Raw genomic sequence first — 17,698 nt, 5'->3', positions numbered from 1 at the left:
GTGGTGGAGGAACCAGGTGCAATTGCTGTCACAGTTCTGTGCCTTAGATTATAATTAATTCATGATAAGTTTTGAGTAAGTACAGAAAATAAAGGCAATTATTTCCTCTGTTTTTGGCTGTGGTAACAACAAAATGTCAATTAAGTATGATTAATTTTTACTTTTTTTCAGTAACCATGAGAATGTGTTGCTGCAGTTTTAATGGCTGTCATGATGAGGTGTATTGGTACTAAAAGAAATCATCAGAGTCACTGTAGTGTCATGAGAAAATTCCAAATGTATTTCAATAAAATATCTTTTCCTAATTGTTTTTCTTTTGCACTCTGTGGCAAGTAAAATTATATTTGTTCTGAACAATTTTCTGACACAACTAAAACCCAATTCCTTCTGTAACCTAATCACTATGGCAGGAGCACCCATCTCCTTCCTCCTCTCACTTTGATAGATATTCACACCTTTTATTGGAAATGTTATAGTGCAGTATTGTTTTCATGTCTTTTTCTTTGGACTGAGGTTAGTGCAAATATCTTATCCATAGTTTTACTTCTAGAACTCACTTAATGGGAACTTAATGGGGAAAAAACTGTGTTGACTAAATGAGAATTTTTCACTTTAAATAGATAGGAAGCAACCCACAATCATCAATTGTCACTGACCCTGAAACTCACGCACTTGCTTTGTAAACTGTAGTTCACTCAGAACTAAAAAGGAGAAAAGGAAAGGAAAAAACACTGGAATTTACATCTCCTCACCATGTCTACTTTATGCAGAAATCCTTTGAGTACCTCAAAAGAATGATTTCAGGAAGAAGACTGATGTGTAGCTCTCACTATTTTTCTGAGAAGCTAGGATATGGATGGCATATATTTAGTACATTAAAAAGTACTTACTGGAAGAATGGAAAAAAACAATTTAACAACAAAAGCAAAAATAAGTAAGTGGGACTACCAAATTCAAAAGCTTCTGCACAGGGGCACCTGGGTGGCTCAGTGGGTTAAGCCGCTGCCTTCAGCTCAGGTCATGATCTCAGCGTCCTGGGATCGAGTCCCACATCGGGCTCTCTGCTCGGCAGGGAGCCTGCTTCCTTCTCTTTCTCTCTGCCTGCCTCTCTGCCTACTTGTAATCTCTCTCTGTCAAATAAATAAATAAATAAAATCTTAAAAAAAAAAAAAAAGCTTCTGCAAGCGAAGAAAACCATCAATAAAATGAAATGGCAACCTATGGAATGGAAGAAATATTTACAAACATATCTTATAAAGGATTCATATCCAAAATATATAAGGAACTCATACAACTTAATAGCAAAAATATGAACAATCAAATTAAAAAATGGGCAGAGGAACTGAATAGACATTTTTCCAAGGACAATCTATAGGTAGACAATGGATACATGAAAAAGTGCTCAGCATCATTAATCATCAGGGAAATGCAAATCAACACCACAAGGAGAGATCACCTCAGACCTGTTAGAATGTCGTGTCTTTAAAAAAGACTAGCAATAACAAGTGTTGGTAATGACATAGAGAAAAAAGAATTCTTGTGCACTGTTAGTGGAAATGCAAATTGGTTTAGCTACTGTAGAAAAAATATGGAGGTTCCTAAAAAACAACAACAAAAAAGAGTACTTCCATATGATTCACCAGTTCCAGTTCTGGGTATATGTCTAAAAGAAATGAAATCAGGATCTCAAAGAATTATCTACAGTATCATGTTTATTGCAGCATTTTTCACAACATCCAAGACTTGGAAACAGCCTAAGTGTCTGTCAGTAGATGAATAAAGAAAATGTGATGCACATACCCATGCACACACACATAAATACATTCACAGGAACACACACACAATGGAATATTATTCAGCCATAAAAAAAATGAAATCTTGCCATTTCCAACAACACATTTGGGCTTTGAAGGTAATATTCTATTTGAAATAAGTCATATTATATGTGAAATCTGAGAAAACTGAACAGATTTCCAGAGATGGGGGTGGGGGTGGGAGAAAAGAGTATAGTGGTCAAAAGTAAAAACTTCTAGTTATGAGATAAATGAGATAAATAAATTCTGGGGATATAATGTACAGCATGGTGATTGTAGTTAATAATACTGTATTGTATATTTGAAAATTGCTGAGAGAGTAGACTTTAAAAGTTCTTATAAGGAAAACAACCCTGTAACTCTGTGAAGTAATGGATGTTAACTAATTATGGTACTCATTTCATGATACATATGTATATCAAATCATTATACCACACACCTTAAACTAACACAGTGTTTTATGTCAGTTGTGTTGCAATAACACAGGGGGGAAATGGAAGCTATTGAAAAGTGAAATGGTAGAAGTGTCCTGGATGGACTAGAGGTGTCAAATGACAAGTCCAGTGAGTAAAAGAGAAACAGAAAGAAGGAAAGCTGTATTCCACCTGTGGAAATTTGGAATTTAAGGTTTTACAATTGAGGCACTTCTAGTTGTCAGTTACAGAGTAGGTATCAAGTTCAGCGCAAGCTGACTAGGCCAAGACATTGTCAGGGGCCCTGGACGGCTCACCCAATCAGCACGGGAATCAGGAGATGATGGCAGCATGTAAAGCAGAAGGAAAGGAGCCTAAGAGACATGATCACTACATCCAAGAGTGCTAGACATATATTATATTGACAGATAAGTGCAAGAATGAAAATTCTTTGGATGAGAGTTAGAGTGTTTCCTTTCTAAAGAAACACTGGTATGAAGATTTATTATTAAGGTCCCTGCTGTGGGCAACGAGCTCAACTCCACCATAATTTCTGGAAGCTAAGCTTGGTGGTTGTGATACAGCACACTCAGACCTGCCATGGTGTCCAGTGTCTTCCCAACTAGATTCCCAAGCCTAAACTCCTCTCTCAAGGAAACTCCAAAGTTGTGACAGTTAAGTCCAGAGCCAGGTTTCTATGAGGCCACAGAGGCAGAAGTTAATCTCACCCATGATCATCATTTGCAATACTAACTAGAATACTACTTCTGCTCTCATTTTTTAAGCACATTATTTTGAATATGAACCATAGCTTCCTTCAAAACTGTATCTTGTCATTATTATTGATCTAATATTTATTGAGCTCTTAACCATGAGGCAAGTATGAGTACTGAATATCCTGGGGGGGGGGGTAAGGCATGTGAGACAATTGCAGTTTAATTGTGAAGAGAAATGCCTGCTGCAGCATCCAAACCAAAGTAGGTCATGAATAAGTATTTTGAATGAGTACAGAAATAAAGTAATTGTTAAGAGAACAGGTCTGCAGCTTATTTAATAAATTTAGATTATATAGAGAGATGAGGTTAATGTTTTAATTTAGAAAGTAAGTACAAAAAGATTTAAGAAAAAAAAAAATATGGTAGCTGGACAGTTCCTTGACAGGCTCATAGGAGAGAAAGGATTTAAGGCACTGAAGTGAGGACAGGACTGAAAGAGAACATTTCAGGTCAGCTGGAGGTACTGACGGCACAGCATGTGGCCTGGGTATGTCAAAAGGATGGATTGGCAAAATGAGAACTACATTCCTGTTTGCTTGGGGGAAAAATCATACTCAATGTTTTTGCTAATGCTTTCCTTGGAGATTATAATTTTAATTATAACCCGTGGTTTATGGCTTTTTATAAATATCTCTTTAAAGTGCTCAGATATTCAAAGAATGCAAATAGGGAAAAAGTGAGGACTCCAAAGAAATTTATGGAGAAAGGCATCTCCTCTACAGTCTTGGAGATTATAGACTGATAGTAGGTATTACAGAGTAAACTCGGGATTCAGCTGTGCTTGGTATGCCGGAGTGAGACCTTCACGTGACTCTCTGTAGTGGTACAGGAAAACCTCTTGGCCACTCAGTGTGTGTTTATTCTTAAGAACCTGACTTTTTTGTGGAATTGCTCTTTTACACAATATTACAGTAATACTTGAGGTGGTGTTTCCATAAACATTCATACCATGTGGCAGATTGAATTTAAACCCTTCACCAATAAAAGCATCTAATGTTAAAATGTGAAAACAGTGACAGAATTCAGTAAAAAGTCATAGGAGCTTTATTTCCATTTTTATCTTAAAGGTATACAAAATGGTTAAGCATCTGAGGAGAGAACTATATTCTATATTCTATTTCACTTAGCCTTTAATGAACTAGTATACTGAAAGGCACCTACAGAAATTGAAAGCAGGGAATTGGGAAAGGAGCAAATGCTGATCACTTATAAAACAATGAGCTTTTATTATTATTATTAAATAATATCTGGTTAATCCTTTAATGGCCTAAACATACAATCCAATTCAAGTATTACTTCACTAGCTTATGTGCAAACAGGCCTAGGATATTTTTTAAAAAGAATTGAGCATCTAAGTCTGTATGTAAGTGGGCTAGATTAGGGATTCAAATATGTAACGAACTTCCATTTTTAGAGTTTTAATCAAGTTCTCTCCTTTAACTTGAGTCTTACGCTGTTTTGCTTCTTTCCATAGAAATAAATATGCTTTCTGAGCTTGGTGGCTCTGTGGAAATATCCCTCTGTTAGGAACCTGAACCTCAGCTGTCTTGTATCAGAAAACCTCAGAGGTTCATGGGCTATGGCACGTGTTTAAATAAAAAAAAGCTTTGAAAATAGAAATGCATAAATTAAATCTTACTTGAATAATGTCTTTTAAGATATATTTTTATTCAGAAAAAGCTGGCCCAGTGCTATGTCTTGTGAAAATAAACTAGTATGAATAGCTCCAGGTAGCAACAAGTTTAGATTTGGCTTACAGTACACATGTCTTAGAATTCAACCTGAATCAGCAAGTATTTTTTAGTGCATCCTGTATGCAATGATCTACATCAGATGTCTGCCGTTCACAAAGCAGAAAAAGACCCACTCACTGTACCAAGAAATTAAAAAGTTCATTGCTATTTGTATTTCTAATAGGTGTCATTAGTGCATTTCAAGTTGCTATCATTTTTTTAGTATTGATCTAGGAAGGAGCAAGCCCTACTCATTCAGTAGGTGCCAACTAATTCATTCATTAGAAGTATAATGTGTAGAGCATATACATTGTCTTGACAGTTGTGTGTTTTGATTCCTATTTGCATCAAGATGGGATACAAATAAATACCAAAAATATTCTAAAAAGACAACTAAGTAATTTTAAAATGTTCATGTTTAAACTACAGAGAAGCAAGTGAGTTCTTCATTATGCTAGAATGTATCTAGCAGATACGTTTTGCAGTCTTCCTGAGCAGTCAAGTATATACTGACAGCATAGAGCTGATATAGGCATCAAGTAAATGCTGCCCACAGTGTGAGTTGAGAGAACACTAGGCACTGGGTTGTCATGGGTTCTTTCCAGGTAGACAGGTGCAGGAGGCATCTGTGTCTTCCAGGGAGAAAGTACATTCCATGCACTTCTAATCTTCCATACCTTATAGGAAATGGGCAGCAAATACTTGTTTTTTCTTGAGTTAAGATTTGAGAGATTTGGCTTGTAACACAAATAAGTACATATTTCTTAGTCCCTCCTCTAGCCAAGATTTGATAGACCTTAAGGAAAGAGAACAATATAGAGACATAAAGTAAATGGTAGAGAGTTGTAGAAATAGGGAAACACATGAACAAAACAGATGAGAAATTATTCTGAGCGTCAACTTATTTGAAACCATAATAATGAGCTTTTCATACTCTTGTTATCTTTAAATCCATTGGTTTAGCTTGCACTTTGAATGGACATTTTACCCACGCATTAGTCATTTGGTTGGTTCATTGAGTTATGTAAATATTCTAAATGTTGACACATTCTATTGCACAATATTTAAAAAGAATTACATCTTTTAATATCACCACTGATCTCTTAAGAAAAGCCTTGAAATATTAGGAAACTTTCCAGCCCACTGTAGTGGATACAAGTTTTTCAAACTTCCGATTTTTACTTGAAAGCTTCAATTTATCATTGGTAACAAATACTGTAATTTGTTTTCTTTGAAATGACAGTTTCACTTCATAGTTTTCTGGTAGCTATTCTTCCAAGTAGAAATGGTGTTCCATGTAAAAAGAAATTAATTTGGTTCACAATTCAGTCACCCAAGTCATTTTTCTTGTGAAAACTGTCATACTTAAGCATGCAGCAGAGTGCTTTCTCCATACTTCCAATTTTGCCACAGACTATTAAAAAATGTGCACTCAAGAATTGCTATTTAATAAAATTAGTATTTTTGCTGCTCCATCAAGGACATTCTTGAAATTGACATTTTGTTGTTATTTTGTTTTTGTTTTTACTTTTGTTTGTACACTCACACTAGGTAATGAAGAAAATAATACCTACTTGTACAGTTTGGTACCATTGCTTTGATTTGGTGCTAAGGTGCCCATGACCCATTATTGCTTTTGTACAACCAGTACAAATTATTTGTCTTTTTCACAAACACAGTGAAAAGACAAATAATTTAAAAAATTTTTCTGGGGTGCCTGGATGGCTCAGTGGGTTATACAGCCTCTGCCTTCAGCTCGGGTCACGATCTCAGGGTCCTGGGATCGAGCCCTACATTGGGTTCTCTGCTCAGTGGGGAGCCTGCTTCCTCCTCTCTCTCTGCCTGCCTCTCTGCCTACTTGTGATCTCTCTCTCTCTCTCTCTCTCTCTCTCCCCCTGTGTCAAATAAATAAATAAATCATTTAAAAAATAATTTTTTTTCTGAGATTTTTATCCTCATAGCTCCTCTGAAGAGGTATGTGGGTCCCCAGCAGTTTGCGAACCATGCTTTGAGAAATGTTCATGGAAAATAGAGATCAGTAAAGCTCATAGAATCATAGAGCTGCAAGGGGTGGAAAAGATCATCTTGACTGATCCCTGCATTTTTACTAGTGAAAGACAGAACTCCAAGGAGGTTCTGTGACTAACCTGAGGTTGCTCATTTTAACAATAGCAAAAATGAGAGTACTGAGCTAGCTATGCAGTTTCAGAATTTGGGGCCTTAGGAGAAAAGCCATCTGGTATCTCTGAATCTCACATTCTTTGTTGTAAGTCAAAGATAACATATCTACACAGCATTAAGTTAGAAGGCTATGAGAAACATATGAAACAGTGAAGATCAGGAGGCTTTGAAAACTATACTGAAACTCTATGACAGGTCAAGGTCAGGAGAATTCTTATTCTCTGGGAAAATACTAATTAATATTCAGTGTCTTTCAGAAGAGTTATGTCCCAAACATGACCTGGATCCTTGTATGTGTTGTGTGAATTTTCTGTTATCAGGACATTAATTAGGTTCTGTTAGAAGATGACAGAATGAAATAATGAGAGGCTTAGAGAGTATAATATAAAAGATAACTATGTTAGAGAAGATCTGCTTTTGATGACTTCTATTCTTCAAAGACTATGCAGCATTTTGTTGGACTATCCATGTAACGGGCTATCCTGGTTGATTGTTAATTGGATTTTCTGTTTAACTAAGAGTTAGTTGAACATAATTAAATATTTTCTAGACAGTCCTGGAGAATGTGATCCTTGTGAATGTCACTTCAGCTGGACTAAAAAGACTAAAAAGACTGCATTAAGTGATTCTGTGGGACCATTAACTCCTTTTTAAAAAATAAACCCTACTTTGTTCCAATTCTTATTTTCACATTTTCCCAAAAGTGTAGTGTCAGGGGTGGGAAAAGTAAGTTAACTGAGGATTCTAAATCATTTGGATTCTGGTTAAGGTTTTTATTTGAGAATTTGCTCTATTGAAGACATGCTATTAAATTTACCTTTTAAATCTAAACAAGAGATGGCATCAGTCAGCTTTTTGCTTCAGTTTCTCAGGTTAAACAATTGGCCAGTGTGTTCAATATAAGACTTTGGTCTGGAAATACTCTTCTTTAAAAAAAAATCAAATAGAAATTAATATAAAAATGATTAAAATAATGTGTAATGCAAAGTTAATGTCAGGAGTAATTGCAGAGTGGTGGACTATGGATTTTTGTTGTTGTTGTTGCTGTTAATCTAAATTCTCTAAATTTCCATTATACCATGTCTTTTTTTTAATAGACTCTATATTTTAGACCAGTTGTATGTTCACTGAAAAACTGAGAGGAAGGTACAGAGATTTCCATATACCCCCTTGTTTCTCACTTATGTATAGCCTACCCCATGTATCAACATCTCTCACCAGAGTAGCAAATTAATTACAACTGATAAACTACACTGACATATCATTAGTACCCAGGGTCCACAGTTTACATTAGGATTCACTTTTGTTATTACATTGTATGGGTTTAGAGAACAGATGTATAAGACATTTATCCACCATTATAGTATCATACAGTATAGTTTCATGCCCTAAAAATCTTTGGTGCCTTACTTCCTCATCCCGTTCCCCTCCCTTAGTCCCTAGCAACCACTGATCTTTTTACTCTCTCTATAGTTTTGCCGTTTCCAGAATGCCATAAAATGTCATCTATATACACCACTATACACATGAAAGCTTACCTAAATTTATTGGAAGGACAGGCTTCATGAAATTAGCATTGTTACCTTATTGATAAATGGGGAAGGGAAACAGACTAATGAGAATCCATGTAGTGTCATGAGCCCATAAGCATGTCACATTATTTGAGGAATGCCCTTTGATCTCCAGCTGTGAATCAAGGCACCCTAGTGTTGGCCCTTTGATCTCCAGCTGTGAATCAAGGCCCCCTAGTATTGGCCCTTTGATCTCCAGCTGTGAATCAAGGCCCCCTAGTGCTGGGCCCCTACTCTGTTGGCTACAGAGTATATAGAGAGCAGGAGCATGGTTAAGGCCTGCCCCTGTCAATCACAGTCAGAGAGATTTGGGCAAACCAAACTTTGAGGCTATAAAAAAAAGTAGGATGATAATATTAATGCACCTATCACATAAGGATGTTAAATTCAGGTATGAAAAAGAACATTGGAAACGCTACAGATGATTCAGATAAAGCTCATTAGCTATAAACGAGAAACTACATGGCAAATAGTGAAAATTCAGTAAATGAATAGATGTGTTACTTATTCAGAGTATAAAGAATTAAGGAAACTACTAAAACAATTTTGATGTTTTTAGAATATCTACAAATTAATATTTTACAATGGATTAGATTATTATAATTGCTTTTACAGTGAAAATAACAGGTGTCTCAAACTGAATTCTAAGTGCTGTGCTGCCTTTTTGAGTACAGCTGATTTGTCATGCATCTGATGGGCAGCATAAAGATTTCTAGTACTCTGCAGTTATGTGAATCAGTTTCTGGGTTTTTAAAAAAGTATTTCATTTACCCATGTATTGGTAAGTTTTATTTTTCTCTTCCTGGTGCAGGTTGCAACAACCTGGTGAGATTATTAAAGTATTCTCAAGGTTTTTACTAGGATTACAATGATTCTTTAGTTTAATGTCATGAAAATTTACATCTTATAATTCTGATTCTTTTCTTCCAGGTACATGCTATGTAATTATTTCCAAGTAGTTTGAATTTACTGTTACTATCCTTTAGTTTTTAAATTCCAGTTTAACCGCATTATAGACAAGCATGGCCTTTATGACTTAGACTTCTTGTGTGTTTTTAATTTTTTTTTGTAACCTATATACATGACTTCTGTTTTTTAAACTACTTCATGATGTTTTTTAAAAGAATATATTCTCTTTGTTGGGTAACAAGTTCTGTGTGTGATAATTATCTAGTTATATTATTTATAGGCTTATATTTTTGTTTTCACCCTGATTTCTGAAGTATTAAATTATTCTAATATGATTTTAGACACATATACTGTTTCTTCATTTTTGATAGTTTTTTTGATTTATTCATTTTGTACAGCTATGTTAATAAGTGGTCAGTGTATCTTTGCGATAGATTATGACTTTTCTCCGCATGATATAAATCTTATCTTTTTCAGTACTTCTCACCTTGATTTCTATTGTGTCTATTATATGTCCATGCCCATTTGATTTTTTTATTAGCATTTGTCTACTTTTTCTTTTTCAACCATTTTGTACTCTTCTTTGTTATATTTGTCTGATGTAAACAGCATATAGCACTGTGTAAGTCACTAAGAATATATTACTGAATTAAAAGGTAGGGGCGCCTGGGTGGCTTAGCGGGTTAAAACTTTGCCTTCGGTGCAGGTCATGATCCCAGGGTCTTGGGATCGAGCCCCACATCAGGTTCTCTGCTTGGCAGGGAGCCTGCTTCCCTTCCTCTCTCTCTGCCTGCCTCTCTGCCTATTTGTGATCTCTGTCAAATAAATAAATAAAAATCTTTAAAAAAAAAAAAAACTTTATGGTAATAATCCCTTCCCTGTAATACATTCTAGTGGAGCAGGGTGGCAGAGACACCCTAAACAAGAAAGAATAGAATAATTACATACTTTGATAAGCTTTTTGAAGAAAACAATGGGGACCCATATGGAGGTCAAGTTAAATAAGGTAATCAGTGATGTGCTGTCTTTTATCTTACCTTTAGGTCCTTTTCCTGCCATCTTTTCATTTTTTCCATTTAAGCACAATTTACTGTTTAGTTTTCTTTTCCCTTTCTTTTTTTTTATTGCTGATAGAGGGTATTTTCCCTTCTATTAATTTGAGGTTACACATCTTAATTTTTTAAAAAGATTTAATTATTTCAGAGAGAGAGAGCATGAGTCAATGGGATCAGGGGCAGAGGGATAGACAGAGAGAAAGAGGGAGAGAATCCTGAATCAGCCTTCCTGCTAAGCCCAGAGCCCAATAAGGAACTCAATCTCAGGACCCAGAGATCATGACCTTAGCAGAAACCAAGAGTTAGCCACTTAACCGATTGAGCCACCCAGGCACCCTATTACACATCTTATCTACACATCTAAATGTATAATTTTTGAGTTAGTGCCTAGAGTTAACCAGTTTTTACCCCAAACAGGAAAAAGGACCTAAGACTTTTCACCTGCTTTTACCCTGGGCACATGAATATTACCATCCATTTTGTGTCCCCTGAGATTTTAGTTTCATATATTTAGTACTTTATTCATTATTTATTAATAACCATTTGGACTAATTACCACATTGTGCTCAGTTTGGTTTGATTGGTTGTGTGTCTATGTATGTGTGTATTCCAATTTTATGTCTACATATTTTTCTTTTTAGAATCTTTTTTTAATTTACTGGAGTATATCCTCAAGCAATTCTTTCAGAGAGGGTTTATGAGTAGAAATTTCAGATTATGTTGTGACAATTTGAAACATCTGTATATTTCAGATACTCTAGAAAATTTCTCATTTTGATAATTACTAACTTTTTAGAAGACCTACAGAGGAGAATATTTTTTTTAAAATATGGATATAGTTTAATTTTGGTTGCTACTCAGCAAATAGTTGAAAGGAATAAGAAGTTGTCACTGATTAATTGATTATAAAAAGAGTTCAAAGGAGTGGGACATTGACTTCATCAGATAGGAATGATTGTTGCTTTGATACATGTTTTCCAATTATGCAATCAATACTTTGAAGATATTGCTGTTGATTACCTTAAATGGGCAGTTTCAAAGATCTCATGCCATAGTTTGTCATCTGCTTTTTCCTTACTAAAGCAAAACCACAGGTATATGAGCTGTGATGGAATTAGCCTTTCGTATGGGTTACCTGTTTGTATCTATCCATCTGACCCATCTGGCCTTGTCACTTTTGGTCATTGGAGCTACTGTGACCACATTATACAGAAGGCTCATGTCAGCTGCAGAGTTGTTTTTTTTTTTTTTTTAATTTTTTATTTCTTTTCAGCGTAACAGTATTCATTGTTTTTGCACCACACCCAGTGCTTCATGCGACCCATGCCCTGTCTAATAACCACCACCTGCTTCCTTCACCCTCCAACCCCTCGCCCCTTTAAACCCCTCAGATTGTTTTTCAGAGTCCATAGTCTCTCATAGTTCACCTCCCCTTCCAATTTCCCTCAACTCCCTTCTCCTCTCCATCTCTGCAAAGTTTATATCTAAAATGCCTCAAGTTTCTTTTCTTTTTTAATATTTTTAATGATTTTATTTATTTATTTGAGAGAGAGAGAGCATGAGAAGAGAGAGATCAGTGGGAGAAGCAGACTCCCGGCCGAGCAGGGAGTCTGATGTGGGGGGAGTCTGATCCCAGGACTCCAAGATCATGACCTGAACCGAAGGCAGTCGCTTAACCAACTGAGCCACCCAGGCATCCCCTCAAGTTCCTTTTTAACCGTTTCTAGAATCAGACTTATGCTCCCTATAAAATAACATTGCCAAAAGAGGTTACTTTGTAAAATGATTTCAAAATTCAACAATTATGTACCAACATTAATTTCTTAGTTTTGATAAATGTATCAATTTTATGTAAGATGTTAACATAGAGGAAGTTAGATGAAAGGAACAAAGGAACATTCTGTATTCTTTGCAACTCTTCTGTAAATCTAAAATTGTTTCCAAATTAAAATTTAAGGAATAAAAAGAAAAACCATGAGAGACTGTGGACTCTGAGAAACAAACTGCGGTTTTGGAGGGGAGAGGGGTGAGAGGTTGGGTTAGCCTGCTGGTGGGAATTATGGAGGGCATGTATCGCATGGAGCACTGGGTGTGGTGCATAAACAGTGAATGCTGGAACAATGAAAAGAAATAAAATGAAAAAATTCAATAATTGGCGAATACAGTTTTTCATTTATGAAATGCAAAATTCCATCCAATGTAACCATGTATTTAGGTATATTTGTTGAAGAAATACTCTCTGCAGAGTGTAATTCTCAACAGACTGCTGCTGATCAGACATAGTCTGCATCACAGTTACTATTAAGTAAATTACATGAAAAACATCCACCTTTGCATATGTATTTTTTAGCAATTGCAATAATGCCATATTTTTATGGTATAAATAATGACTAAAATTAGAAGAGGAATCACTTTCAATTCAAGTATATTTTTATTTGCAATATATACACTGCATGAATGTTTTGGGGTTTTTTTCCCATGATTTTTTTTTTATTTATTTTCAGCATAACAGTATTCATTATTTTTGCACCACACCCAGTGCTCCATGCAATCCGTGCCCTCTCTAATACCCACCAACCTCCTACCCACCGCCACTTCAAACCCCTCAGATTGTTTTTCAGAGTTCATAGTCTCTCATGGTTCACCTCCCCTTCCAATTCCCCCCAACTCCCTTCTCCTCTCTATCTCCCCATGTCCTCCATGCTATTTGTTATGCTCCACAAATAAGTGAAACCATCTGGTAATTGACTTTCTCTGCTTGACTTATTTCACTCAGCATAATCTCTTCCAGTCCCGTCCATGTTGCTACAAAAGTTGGGTATTCATCCTTTCTGATGGAGGCATATCCATAGTGTATATGGACCAACTGGACAGCTATGTGTAGAAGAATGAAACTCGACCATTCTCTTACACCATGCATGAATGTTTTTACCTAGTTATAAAGTTATAAAGTTATTTCAGTTATCTAACAGAAAACAATTTGTTTAAGAATCTTTATCATATCAACTGTAAAGAAGTGTTGTTGGATAAGAAATAATATGACTTTGGTTTCCACTGATAGCTTGTTTTGGAACATGAGAAACAGACCTATTTTTTTTTCCTTTACCATCAAGGCATAATTAAAATAAATATGTCACCTGATAAATGCTCCTGGTCTTAGATAACACACCAAACTTTCCCACAAATGAGTATACTTACTAATGATCAGAGGCATATTTCATTCTCCAGAACATTTAAAATTAGCATTTTAGTAATATTATTTGAAGGATAACTATAATGCTAAAAATGATCATGTATTAACAGTCAATTTAACTGGTTTGGTATAGCAGTTTAAACCTATATATTTTTTATTTTCTTCTTCTTATTATTATATTTTAATTTTAGTTTTTGAGAGCATGTGTACTTGCACACCCAGAAGCGGGGGTTGGGGGAAGAGGCGCAGAAGGGGAGAGAGAATCTTAAGCAGGCTCCACACTCTGCATTCTCACCATCCTGAGATCATGACCTGAGCCAAAATCAAAATCAGACATTAACCACTTAACCAACTGAGCCACCCAGAAGCCCCATAAACCTACTTTAAAGCATTAAATTTACATATGCATGTATTAATTGGGAATTTTTTCTTATTCATTTAATTATAATATTTAATGATCCTGCTAGCTCAGATTTCCATGAACATTTATTGACTGCCTATAGTGTTTGAAAACATCAATTAACTTTTTAAATTTAAGAAAGGCTTTAAAAGCCTGTACTTAGGAAGAAATGTTTACTCAATATTAAAAATTTTTAAAAAGTCTAATTTAGATCTAAGAAACAAGTAACATCTTTAGCTTGCTGGTAAGATTTGGTCTATAGCATGTTCTTTCTAATTCCTTTCTCTCCATTTCCATCACAAGTTAGAATTTCTAACAGCATCTTTTTCTTGCCTACTGGGAGGGAAAGCTGTAAGTTCTGTAATTGGATACATATTAAGCAGGATGAACTTTAAATTTTTGGTAATCCCTTTTAATCTGGTATTCTTAATTCTTAAACAACTCTAAGGGGAACTAAGTATAATTTTAGTGGACTTTGGTGACCGAAGAATTTTTATTGAGGCTACCCACACAAAAGAATGAATCATGGACGAAGCAGTGTCTTGATTCCAGCTGAGTCACTAATCTCATGTACTCAAAGACCCATTCGAAATATAAGACTTAGAGATCCCCCACCCAGATTTTAGAGATGAAGCTCTTGAGCCCATCTGTGTTTGGTAGTAGTTAACTTGTGTTCCAGGCTGATCATCACATCACAAACCTGCACTTGCTCAGAAGCCAGTGCAGAACCTATAAATGTGAATTGACTCTACTGGTTTTTATTCCATTTGACATTATTAAACTCATGTAGTTCTGAGAATAACTTACTGCAGAATAACCAAATCTTACATCTTAAAATTTTCATAATTCCTTTCATATCTCTTAACTAACTTGCTTCTCATAATAATGTGACCACTAATTGGCTTCTCACATAATGTAACCACAGAATAGGCAATGTGATTTTCACCTTTCAGACAAACTGAGACTCAGCATCCCTTATTAGTTACCAGCAGACATAATATGTCTTTAGATTTTCAGACCCTATTCATTTCACTGCTCTCTTTACTATGATACATGCTTTTTTAAAAGTGATTGTGAAAAATCTGTGTAAGGAAATTTGAATGAAGTCAGAAGGGCAGAGTTGATAGCAGCTGCTGTATGTATCTAAGTCTGTTACATAGCTGGTTTTTGATTCCAGTGAAAAATGGAGCCATAATGTTGTTTAGAAAGATTCAGCAAGCATTTTGGTCAGTGTACTTTATTAAAAAAACCTTCTGGAGAGGCCCCTGGGTGGCTCTTTTGTTTAAGCGTCTGACTCGATCTCAGCTCAGGTCTTGATCTCAGAGTTTTGAGTTCAAGCCCCACATTTTGCTCCATGCTAGGTGTGGAGCCTACTTAAAACAAAAAACACAAAAACAAAACAAAAACCCTTCTGTTCACAAAAAGAAATAAAAGGTATTCAAATTGGCAAAGAAGAAGTCAAACTCTCTCTGTCCACAGATGACATAATACTTTATGTGGAAAACCCCAGACTCTACCTCCAAATTACTAGAACTCATACAGCAATTCAGTATTGTGGCAGGATACAAAATCAATACACAGAAATAAGTTGCTTTCTTTTTTTTTTTTTAAGATTTTATTTATTTGACAGACAGAGATCACAAGTAGGCAGAGAGGCAGGCAGAGTCGGAGAGAGGGGGAAGCAGGCTCCCCACTGAGTGGAGAACCCAATGCAGAGCTCGATCCCAGGACCATGGGATCATGACCTGAGCTGAAGGCAAAGGCTTTAATCCACTGAATCACCCAGGTGCCCAATCAGTTGCTTTCTTATACACTAACAATGAAAATATAGAAAGGGAAATTAGAGAATCAATTCCATTTACAATAGCACCAAAACCCGTAAGATATCTTGGAATAAATCTAGCCAAAGAGGTAGAGGATCTATACTCAAGGAACTACAGAATGTTCGTGAAAGAAATTAAAGACACAAAAAGATGGAAAAATATTCCATGCTCATGGATCAGAAGAATAAACATTGTTAAAATGTCCATGCTGCCCAGAGCAATCTATACTTTCAACACCATTCCATACCATCGACATTTTTCAAAGTGCTGGAACAAACAATCCTAAAATTTGTGTGGAACCGGAAAAGACCCTGAATTGTCAAAGACATGTTGAAAAAGAAAAAGAAATCTTGGGGCCTCACATTGCCCGATTTCAAGCTATATTACAAAGCTGTGATCACCAAGTCAGCATGGTACTGGCACAAAAACAGACTCATAGACCAGTGGAACAGAATGGAGAGCCAAGATATGGACTGTCAACTCTATGGTCAACTAATCTTCAACAAAGCAGGAAAAGAAAATATGTGATGGAAAAAAAGACCATCTCTTCAACAAATGGTGCTGGGAAAATTGGACAGCGATATACAGAAGAATGAAACTGGACCATTCTCTTACACCATTCTCAAAGATAAACTCTAAATGAATGAAAGACCTCAATGTGGACACAAATCCATCAAAAGCCTAGAAGAGATCATAGGCAGTCACTTCTTTGACACTGGCACAGCAACTTCTTTCAAGACACTTCTCCAAAGGCAAGGGAAGCAAAAGCAAAAATGAACTTTTGGGACTTCAAGATAAAAAGCTTCTGCATAGCAAAGGAAACAGTCAACAAAACAAAGAGACAACCCTCAGAATGGGAGGGGGCATTTGCAAATGCCACTACAGACAAAGGGCTAATATCCAAGATCTATAAAGATCTTCTCAACCTCAACATCCAAAGAACAGGTAAGTCAAAAAAAATGGGCAGAAGACATGAACAGACACTTCTCCAAAGAAGACATACAAATAGCTAAGAGACACGTGAAAAAGTGTTCATCATCATTAGCCATCAGGGAGTTTCAAATCAAAACCACATTGAGATACCAGTTAGAATGGCAAAAATCAAGGCAAGAAACAGCAAATGTTGGAGTAGTTGTGGAGAAAGGGGAACACTCTCACTGTTGCTGGGAATGCAGTTTGGTGCAGCCACTTTGGAAAACAACGTGGAGGTTCCTCAAAAATTTAAAAATAGAGCTACCCTATGACCCAGCAGTTGCACTACTGGGTATTTACCCCAAAGATACAAATTAGTGAAATAAAGGACCATATGCACCCCAGTGTTCATAGCAGCAATGTTCACAACAGCCAAACTGTGGAAAGAGTTGAGATACCCTACAATGGATGAATGGGTAAAGAAAATGTGGTTCATATACACAATGGAATATAGATGCATACCCAACTTTTGCATCAACATGGATGGGTCTGGAGGAGATTATGCTGACTGAAGTAAGCCAAGCAGAGAAAGTCAATCATATGGTTTCACTTACTTGTGGAACACAAGAAATAGCATGGAAAACATTGAAAGAAGGAAGGGAAAAATGAAGTAGGGAGGAATTAGAGGGGGAGATGAACCAGGAGAGACAGAGGACTCCAAGAAACAAACTGAGAGTTTGGGGAGGTGGGGGGGTTGGCCTGGTGGTGGGTATTAAGGAGGGCACGTATTGCATGGAGCAGTGGATGTTATATGAAAACAGTGACTCTTGGAACACTACATCAAAAATTAATGATGTACTCTAGGGTGACTAATAATATAATAAAAATAATAATTAAAAAAACCTTCTGTTCACACTC

General features: G+C 36.1%; 1 protein-coding gene across 2 annotated transcripts in view; it reads left to right on the top strand.

The window, feature by feature from the left end:
- The window catches only part of MEI4 (meiotic double-stranded break formation protein 4), a 248,763-nt gene that overhangs the window by 198,257 nt on the left and 32,808 nt on the right, over nt 1-17,698 (top strand). The gene's annotated exons all lie outside the window — the stretch shown is intronic.

Source organism: Mustela erminea, chromosome 4 (genome assembly GCF_009829155.1).
Source record: "Mustela erminea isolate mMusErm1 chromosome 4, mMusErm1.Pri, whole genome shotgun sequence".
Taxonomy (NCBI): domain Eukaryota; kingdom Metazoa; phylum Chordata; class Mammalia; order Carnivora; family Mustelidae; genus Mustela; species Mustela erminea.
This window is presented reverse-complemented; position numbering and strand designations above follow the sequence as displayed.